The sequence below is a fragment of the Agelaius tricolor genome, unplaced genomic scaffold, assembly GCF_023055355.1.
Source record: "Agelaius tricolor isolate 1412-34295 unplaced genomic scaffold, bAgeTri1.0.p SCAF_1, whole genome shotgun sequence".
Taxonomy (NCBI): domain Eukaryota; kingdom Metazoa; phylum Chordata; class Aves; order Passeriformes; family Icteridae; genus Agelaius; species Agelaius tricolor.
This window is the reverse complement of record NW_027269261.1, coordinates 34,151,591-34,159,376: the sequence shown is the minus strand read 5'-3', so window position 1 is coordinate 34,159,376 and position 7,786 is coordinate 34,151,591.

Below are 7,786 nucleotides of genomic sequence, written 5' to 3'. Positions count from 1 at the left end.
TCTTATGCTTGATAATTTAGCCATTCTGTAAAATATTTCAGAATGTATTTTGTGTTCAACATCTTTTGACAACATCATTTACAGATTTTTATCTTAAACCTGCACTATGAGTTCAGCTGTGCAAAAGAATTTGGAAAACTTTTTGTATAGTCTAATCTTTTTTGTTTCACAAACAATCTGTGAAGTAGTATCTTTTAGTATATGATACAAATTTGTATCAGCAATACACTTTTAATGATTTTTATGCTCAGTTTGATTATTCAAGTGAAACAGACAAAGTATTTTTGTTTGAAGTTACTAAAAATTGAAAACAAGCAGTAGCTTGAAAATGATAATTTTTAGAGTATCTATTTGGCATTTATAGGCCACAGAAGCCATACAGTGCTAATCTCAAGCAATTATTCCTCAGAGGTTATTTGGAAGGGGAAGGTAAGGCTCTCTCTTTCTCCCCATTTTTATTTTCTTTGACTGTGGGTAGAATTATTTTTAAACATCCCATGTTAAAAGTTCTTGAACTTTCTTGCAGCCAAAATAATGATGTAATTATTTCAGTTGTCATTCCCAAAGACTTCCTTTTGTTCTAATAAGAAATGCAAAGTAGGATGCAGTATTGGCTCATTATCTAAATGGAGATTTCATTCCTTGATATTTCACCTGCTATCAAGAAACCTCCTGGTACATTCAGCTTTTCTAAGTGGCAGAGGGGAATTTCAGAATTAAATTTAAATTATCTCTGAAAGTTGTGGGAGTTGCTGCATGCAAAGTCTTAGCTGAAAGCATACCAGACATCTTGTTAATTTCTATTAAAATACCCTCTGCTTGCATCACTTCTATTTATCTTATCACAGTTGGGCACCATTTTAATAATAGCAGGTGAATGCTCCATTTATAAAATGAACTACTTTGCAGATGTTCAAAATCCATCCCAAATGCCAAACTCCTGTGCATGCCTGTTCTTTAAGTTGCCTTACTGCTCTGCCTTGTTCTTGGAAAGTCTCAGCAGCAGACAGGGAAAACAACTTTCAGATTACTGTTGACAGACCAGCAAGAGGGCTGTGCAGGTAAAACTGAATTGGTAGCCAGTCTTTGTAAATACTTGTGTGACTGTGCCTTATGAACAAAGTAGTTTGATCATGAAGGTTGTTTAAAAAATCCTTGGTGAATACAAGTTTAATTGGGGCTTGGGTTTCTTTCAGTCTTATGCCAAATGCTTAACATCATTATTGAAACATACAGTTAATTGGAACATTTAAGTATATACTTTCTCCCTAAGGTAAACATAGTAATTAGCTTCTGAATACAAATGCCTAAGTTGCATCTTAGTTCTGTAAGATAGTTGTAATGAAAAAAGCCCATAACTGGAAGAGCTTTGAGGAAATTGGTCAGCCATTTTGCTCAGCATAATGTTATTAAATATCTTATCTTGAAAACACTTCACATGTAAATTGTACAATGTATTTCAAAATAAAGTTTCTAATTAAAATGGGAATTTCTGTGCCTACTAGTAATAATCAGCAATGACAGTTCAGAAATCCTCCACTCAGAATTTAAAGCTTTGTGAAACCTGTTGTAATTCAAAAAGCCCTTGTAAAACCTTTTTTTTTTTTTTTTAAGCAGGAAATACCTGATTTCAAAAGAACTCACTTTTTTTTTTTTCCCCCTTTTGGTGGGCTTGGAAGGAGTTGGTTTCAGTGCTCTGTTTCCTGGTGTGTTTAAGATGTGTCAGGAGGAAAAGCAGAATCTTCTGAAAAATCTTCACTCAAGACTGTTAATTCATTATTTTAGCTATACCACACATTTTATTCTAATTTAAATGTACATTTGTATATAGCAAGTTGGAACAAAAAGTTCTGATGTAGACAATACTGAATATTAAGTCCTATTCACTTCTCTGGAGATTTCTTCTATGCATAGGATGCCTGAGTTTTCACCACTGTTTTGGTGCAGGAAATCCAACATGATTCTCATTTTAAAATTTTGGCATTTTAGAGAAATGTTCACTGTATGACATAGTTGATTAAAATACTCCTCTGTTTTTCTGTTCTCATGTTGTTCACAAAGGAGCTTTATGTATTTTGTTCCTCTTAAATACTGCCTAAAAAGTTTTTTTTCAATACTATCTACTGAGTTTACAGTTCTTCAGTTCAATGTTTTTCACACTGAAGTGGCACAGGAGGTCTGCCAGTGCTTTGTGTTTAGATCAGCAGAAGTAGGAGGAAGCAGAGGCAGAAGCAGCATCGTTCTGTGGGGCACTGAATGCCTCTGGGGACATGGGGAGCACCTCCTGCTTTGAAACCCTTGTGGCATGGGGTGGGTTGGGTGTAGCTGCTCCAGCTCTCAGCCTTTGTCGAGTTGTAATGACAGTTTGGATGTATTTGTTTATTTTAAAGGTCACTACTGGAGTGGCTTTGATCCAGTGTTCTCATTTAAGCTGGACTTCTACTCCAGTGCAGTTCTCTTTTCTCAGTGCCCTGAGAAATGTTGAGTTTGCCCTCAATTTTTTAGACAGCTCTTGCTCACTGCTTCCCAGTCAGGGGCTTGTTGCTGTGTCTGAAGAGTCTTGCATATTCCTTTAGGCTTTACTTGGGAATTTTGGATTGACATGTCAAGTAGTAAAGTGGGGGAAGGGAGAGGAGGGTGTTTGACGCCTGCACACAGTCTCACAGTACTTCAGCTTGTCGTTTCTGTACCTGTAGGGTTTTTCCATTTCCTGTTTCTAATTTTCCCTTTATTCCCTCAGGAAAAACAAAAAGCTGCATCAAAGGAAGCTTGGCTCTGAAATGGTCACCATGATTTGAAGTTGCTATTTCCTCAGGCTGAGTTGTGCTAACTAACATCTGATCCATTCTCAAAAAATTGCCAGAACTATTGTGTTTCTGGAGAAGTGTTTACAGTCCCTTTGCCTTCCTACATCATTGGCAAAACTTCCTGAAAGTTAGCCTTGAAAATATCTTTAGTGTGACCAAGTATGAATTTGGAGGTCCAGTGCATGTCAAAGCTGAGATGTTTTGGGTTAGGATCCACAGTGTAGCCAGATGGCCTTTTCAATAGATGGTTGCAAAACATGACTTGGAAATAGTCTGTAGGGGTGAAATTACTTTATTCTCTCAGTAATGCACAATCTATTGTCTCTAAAGTTTGTTTTATTTCTTTTTTTTTTCCTTATTTGATTTTGCCTAATTCTGTAAACAATTTCTCCCTACAGACAACTTGCAGATACCTAATGTCATTTGGGGGTTATCTTATGCCAGGATTAGCTGAAAACTCAGTGTTTATTTCTTCATGTCTTTTCTGGTGCCTATTTAGTATGTGCATTCCCTACTGCCAGGGTCTGAGGCATCTCTCCCATTGCTTACGCCCCAGGAATGAAATGCTGTGGTACTGATATATCCAAATTAAGAAAGCAATTATGTCAGTTTGTTTTCTTGCAGGTTGCAGGAGGGTGTGTTGGTTGGATCTCTTTGGAAGGGGCAGAGAAATGAGGAGAAGGAAAAGGTTGTTTTTCAAGTTTGATGTTGGCAGCTGTTCTGTCACCCTGCTTGGGAGTTGACATGCTGCCAAGTACTGTCCAGTGCAGCTGTCAGTCAGTGCACTGGTGGGCAGCCTGGTACTGCTGCATCAAAGAGAAGACATGCTGGAGGTATCTTGTCAAGTAGAGCTCAGTTTGTTGAAATTCAGGCTGAGAATCCTATGCTGAAATCTTTAGGATTAAAAGGTAAATAGAGGCATCTCTGCCTTTTCACAAAGGTGACAGATGGACCTCCCTACCCCCAGGTTTCTAAGCTGATCTGTTTGGTTCTTGGTGGATTTAAGAGAAGATAATTTAAATAATTTTCTCAATCCTGTAATTTTGATTGGTATAAAAATGTATTCTCTATAAACATTTGAGATACCTTTTTCAAAGCTTGTGGAGCCCAAATTATTTTATTATTAATGGAAAACAAAAATATATTCTAATTCTAGTAGTAGTTGTGTTTAAATCTCATTAAAAGAATTAGCCAGGACTTCAAATTATGCAGTAAGGGAAGCCAGTAAGGAAACTTTAGACTTGAGTGATCTAATATCTGCTCTGTATATGACAAAGACCTAAATGACAGAAAGAATAAAACATTGTGTTAAACATCAAACTAAGAACTCTACAAACCTAAACTTCTCAGATTTCTTTTTTCCTCTAGTGAGATTTTAAAAAGGGAGAAATTACTTTCCTGGGCCTGTGACTGTAACTTCACAAGACTGAAAACTGCAGTGCTATGAAGTCCCTTTTTTGGTAAAAGGTGTTTATTTTTCTGCTGAACTCTTGCAGCAGAAAGTGGAGTTTTGGCATCTTAGTGCCTGGGCCACAGAGGCTTGTCTGGGCTCCTGATCTGTGTGGGCAGGGAAAACTATCCCCTGGGATTTGTTGGCTGAGACTTCAACTACTTTTCATTTGTCTCCAGAACGGTTATAAAGATTTTGAAAAGTGAGCCCTTTAGCTGTGCTATGATGAATAAGTATTGAACTCATGCATATTTTCTACTGGTAAAATTGATTTTTCTTTATGATCACAGTCCAAAGAGCTGGTGTTACAAAGAATCTGTCAGTAAGATGTCTGCTGTAAATGGGTGGTCTGGAAATGCAGTCTGGCCTCACAACTGCTTTCAGGGAGAAAGCACATTGCTGCATTGTAAGGAATGGTTTTCTGTTTGCAGAGCTGCAATGTAACCAAATGCTGCTTTCAAGCTGTTCTGAAATAAACTGTCTTGGTTGTTGTCTGTAAGCACATAGCTCTGGAATGGGCTCAGGGTTCTATCCACCAGACAGGCAGCAGGGCAATGTGATGCATTATTTCCAAGTCAACTGCAAAGCACTGGGCTGATGGGGATAAAATAATTCTATTTAAGTGGAAAGCACGTATGTTGTGGCAGGTGTAAATCTCCTTTATGGAGACTACGTGAGCAGTCTCATCTTCATTTAAAGAAAAAAACGAATCCAAACGGCAGGAACCCAAACAGCTGCCCAAGACTTAAAAAAAAAAAAAGCAAAAGCAAAAGCCATCCCGAGTGTGAGTGTGAGTGCGAGGAGCAGGAGAAGCCGGGCAGGGCAGGGCAGGGCTGGCTGGCGCTAGGTGTCAGTGTGGGAGCGCAGCCGCCGGCACTGACAGCAGCAGCAGCAGCTGCTGGGATGTGAGAAATATCAGATACAGCCCTGCCTTTTCTAGTTTGTCCTGAGCTTCTTGCCCATATCCAAAAGCCCCTTTTCCAACAGCCTCTGTGTTTTAAATGCAAATTGTTAATTATAAGTTAGTTTGGAGATCGTCGCCTATCGCTGGCCAGGGGCTATGTACAAATTACAAATGGGACGGGACTGCTAGGAACGTGCCTTGAGCTGTTTTATTTTCCAGCATCAGTCTCATTACATGGTTATGACAATGGGAAGATGCCATCAGCTCACATCTCAGGCAGCAGACTAAGACCTTAATGTTACAACTTACTTTTATAAGTTTTTTGACCAATCACAGCTGCCTTTTGCGGCTTTCCCAAAACCCTTTCATTTTATAGATTCCCACAGTCATCTACTGAGTTACCTCTGTCACAACCTGCAGGAAAAATGGTAACAGCATCTGTTATCTGTAAATATTTCAGTTGAAAAAGCTCATCACCAAACACTCCAGGAGAAGCAATGGCACAGCTCCCACTGTGCCTCCGCTGTAAGCAGTCCAGGTTTTGTGAGTCCTGCACAAATTGCTGCCCTTGGTCTGTGGGGTGTTTCAGGAAGGCTGTTCTTCAGTTCAAGACAACATGGCAGCCTGGGTTCCAAGCTGTATGAGGAAGGATTTCTCCCAAGCTCTGCTGTAAGTGGCACTGCAGCTGGAAAGTGTTCAACACGTGCTCCTGCTGCTGTAAAAGGTGGTGGCCAGGGTGTGATGGGTTTTGGCATCATGGGCTCACAGGGCAGCTGGAGCTGTTGTCCTGCCTGAGCTGGGGACAGCAGGAGGGATGTGAGCATCCTCTGGCATGTCCCACCCTTGCACCCCAAGACCTGGCCCATGTGTTTGGTGTAGCCTGGCAAGTGGAGGGTTCCCCCCATGGAGATGAGGGATGCCCACTGAGCCAAGTATCTTTGAGAAGTCTACATCTGCACAGATATTTGTTTTTTCAAAGCTTGCAAAAATATCTCTGCATGTGACTGAGCTCTCACTGAAGTCAATGGGAGATGGATCAAACTTTACATTCTTAAGGAGACTGGGAACTGCTCAAGAAAGTGGTGAGGGAGGCAGGTCTCAGCTGTTGTAACCTGTGGAGAGTCTGTGGGAGGAGGGTGCTGGCAGCCCATGCAGTGGAACAAAAGCAGAGATGAAGAAGATGCACTCAAATCATATCTGGAGATAAATGTCCATGCTGTCTAGCCCTAAGCAGAAGTTTTGTTTATCTGATCTTCAGTTAATTTTATAAGATTCTTCTGCTCACTAAAAAAGAATAGGAGTCAAGCTGCTGGGGTTTTTTAATTTTTTTAAAGCACATCTTGATTTTCTTGACATATGAGTTTTTCCACGACCAGAGTTTTTTAACTAACCTCATCTTTATCTGAGAGAGAAATCTCAGGCCAGATCCAGCTTAATTTATACTTAAGCAGCATTCCAGAATAAAGTCAGAAGGTGAGGGTCTAAAAAGTCACACTGGAAAAGACAAAAATAGAAAAGAAAAAAAGAGAACATCCACTTCTTTTTCCCCCAGCTGTCTCTAACTGGAACAGTGAAGAAATTTTGAAATTTATATTTTTTTTAATTTATATTTTTTTATAACCTTTCCATGCTGGGTTGTTTGTATCACTGGAGAGCATCTGGGCCCTGGCAGCTGCTGATGTGCTAGAGTGTGCCATCACTAGTCTTTACCAAGGAATGCAGACCTAGCCCTGCTGTTGCTGTCTGTCCAGGAGCAGGAAGGTGTGTGCTGAAATGGGCACTGTAGCTACTGTGTCTGTGTTTATGTTTTTTTTGTAGGGATGTAGCTGACAGGATGCTAAAGATGCCCTCTTGATGCTGGCTATTGCTAGTGCAGTGCTGTACCCTCATAGGAGGAGAGGTAAAACAGGGGTAAGAGACAGTGTGCCTTGGACTCTCCAGCATCTTGCTGTACTGAGAGAAACAAAAACTCACGTGGGGGAAAGCCCAGCTTGACCAGAGCCAGAAAATGTGGTTGGACCTGTGTGAGTTGGAAGCAGGGCCTTAGGTGATCTAGGGCATTGCCAAACAAAGCCCTGCATGTTCCATCTGGGGAAATACCACCACACCTCCAGGCAGCCTGTCCCAGCCTTTAGCTGGTCTCCCAGGAGAAGTTTGTTTTGTGCCTGGAGACAAAATTTGCCCTGAAATGACTGAACTGCCCATCACAGTGAATTCTGGTGAAGAGAGTGCCTTCATCATCTCTCAGTATCTAACACTAGAAGGCAGGAATGGAATCCCCCTGAGCCCTCACTCCACCAGGCTGCATGAACCCAATCCCTTCAGCCTTTCTTCATGTGTCAAGGTCTCCAATCCTATAACCGTCTTGGGGCACTTACCCCCCCTCCCCACCCCTAAACCTGCTGGGCTGCCCCCAGTTTTTAATGTCCTTCTTGACTGTGGGAGTAATACTGAGCACAGTGTCCAGAGGTGATGTGGGATAGCTGTAACCCTTGATGTGCCGGGTTCAGTGTCACTGATACAGCTCAGTCAGGTGCTGGTGCTGGTACAGCCACTGCCATGGGGTATTTTTCATCACAAGCTTTCAATATTTTTCATCACAAGCTTTCAAGCTTTGTAAGGATG